Below are 2,500 nucleotides of genomic sequence, written 5' to 3' on the forward strand. Positions count from 1 at the left end.
CATGTGTTTTCTTACTAATCTGGCAATTTAAGAACACAACAAGATGATACCTAACTAACTCTGGCGAAATGTAGTCCCTGTACGACAAGTGGGGTTGAGAAATTTCATTTGTGGTGAAAACTAGATGATAGATATGCTCCAGTTCAATGATACGTGCTTCACATGTTCAAATTTAACAGAAAATCGCCTGTTTCTCACTGTTGAGAGGAGAAAATTTAAATGCCCCTTGGAGAGGGAAACACTGCTGTCTCTGTACGACAAGTGGGGTTGAGAATTCTCATTTATGGTGAAAACTGGATGATAGATATGCTCTAGTTCAATGCTACGTGCTTTACGTGTTTAAATTTAATAGAAAATCACCTGTTTCTCACTCTGAGAGAAGAGGCAACAATTTAAATACCCCTTGGAGAGGGAAACACTGCTGGCTTCGCTATCAGCTTGTCATAGTCTGAGGGAGAGTAACAGTTACTTACCAATCAATTAACTATTTATATTTTGTATAGCAACTGGATTATTATGCCAAAATTAGTAGCCTTATCTTTTCTCTATTGTTTTGATATAATTGTCATATACTGCAATTTATTGTAAACGACTTTGGCAATATTGTTATTTTCTTTTAACAGTAATGCCAATAAATCAGGTTTCAACTGAATTGTACTGAGAGAAAGAGACAGAAAGTAAGAGAAAGTGAAAGAGACAGAGAGACAGACAGGTCACGACTTAAGGGCAACCCAATATAATTATACACCCCTCTGTCTCTATTGCAGATGTTTGAACCTTGAACAGTGATCCGTGAAGGTGCAGCGTCACGCATCAGCTCTGACCGATAAAGGTGAGGCGTGTGTGGTGTGTTGGTGTGTGTGTCTGTGTGAGTGCTTAATGCTGTTGGCTATATCCTTGAATGGCAAGGAATCAGTGTGACGGAGACACATTTGTTGAAATGCAGTTTTTTGTAAATGCATTAATTGATTGATGGATAGCCTAGACACAGACAGACAGACATACATACAGACAGACAGACAGATAGACAGATAGATAGATAGATAGATAGATAGATAGATAGATAGATAGATAGATAGATAGATAGTTTTTGTCTTGCTCACCAATGTGGCCAGTAGATTTAATAAGGATTGCAGATAATATAATTGCATGTATTCCATCATCTTTACTAGTAATGATAACACTTTTTAGGGTATGACAATGCATTTTATTTGTGTTAATGTATTACTTAATATATCACTCCTATTAACAATTTTATACTCCCTAAGTGCATGATTAATAGTCTGAATATTCAACAAGACAGGGAAAAAAAGGGTGGAACTGAGAACACTTTTGGGAAGGAGAAAAGAATGTAAATGAACACAGATTTTGTGTATTCGTCTCCATATATTTGTGTGTGTGCGCGTGCATGTGTGTGTGTGTGTGTGTGTGTGTGTACGTGCTTGCATGTGGTTATGTGTGGGTGTTGGTGTAACCACACTCTGGTGGTGGTTTTGGGAGCATTGTCATCTTAAATAACCCCCAGTTTTATGTCCCAAAATTGAAATAATGTTTTTGAATTCTCAGAATGTTGTGTTGGTTTCTTCATCAAACACAAGCCAAGTCATGAAATGCTCACCATTTATGATGAAATGATCATGGTCTTTTCTTCGCTGCCTTTTTCTCTTGCGACTTCTCGCGCTCAGTGATAGCAGCTCAAGTTACTTTTGTGTGCTTCTTCTCGCTCATGTTTCACTTTCAATTTATTGTGGTTTACTTTGTTGCACCAGTGATGTTTCTTTTTTCAAAGTCAGAATTTATCTATCAAGCTTTGGAGGATTATGCCTCGGTAATCAATGTCTAATTTTGACAGTCTATTCTTTATTGTCTATTCTCCAAGGCACTGTACATTACATTCTTGATTCTTGGTGTTGTTATACTGTATGTTTAAAACACACAAATGCACCACGGCCTATACTGAAGATTAGCATCTTAATTAGCATTTGAGTGTTCCATATCAAGGACCCACATCCACAGGCCTCCTTTGTAGATATGATTTACTACAGATATGCTTAACTGTCTATATTGGTGGAGTGGTTTGTAAATGAAAAAAGGGCATGAAAACATGAAATTTTGACATGCATGTTCATGGTAATGAATTAGGGCTAATTCCAGTTGAAGCAGTTGTGACCTCAATTTGGCAGCAAACATGCTGAAACAGAGCCTTGTGAGAAGCAACTCACAATTGTGTTGCAATGTGTCGCTTGACTGTTGTCTGAAGTTTTACGGGTTGAAAAACGTCGACGGAATCAGTGCATGCAATTTGACTCCTATTTCCACGGGAATGCTGAAGACTTTCAAGACCCACTGTAAGGCAACCAAAGCTGCAACTACTGCTGCTGCTCACCTGGACCACAGCTTCCAAAGGAGCAGGCCAACCACGAAGGGAGTCGAACCCTCAATCTTCTGATCCGAAGTCAGACGCCTTATCCTTTAGGCCACGTGGTCTTGTTGACGGCCG

The 2,500-nt window shown here is 38.8% G+C and overlaps 1 non-coding gene across 1 annotated transcript; it reads right to left on the bottom strand.

Annotated features, from left to right (window-relative positions):
* Nucleotides 1-2,414: 2,414 nt before the first annotated feature.
* On the bottom strand, nt 2,415-2,487 carry trnar-ucg (transfer RNA arginine (anticodon UCG)). The gene has a single exon. It is a non-coding gene; the product is annotated as a tRNA-Arg (tRNA).
* Nucleotides 2,488-2,500: the final 13 nt, after the last annotated feature.

Source organism: Centroberyx affinis, unplaced genomic scaffold (genome assembly GCF_046629955.1).
Source record: "Centroberyx affinis isolate AG114_WGS23_722 - 3 ecotype Tasmania unplaced genomic scaffold, CSIRO-AGI_Caff_v1 ptg002323l_1, whole genome shotgun sequence".
Taxonomy (NCBI): domain Eukaryota; kingdom Metazoa; phylum Chordata; class Actinopteri; order Beryciformes; family Berycidae; genus Centroberyx; species Centroberyx affinis.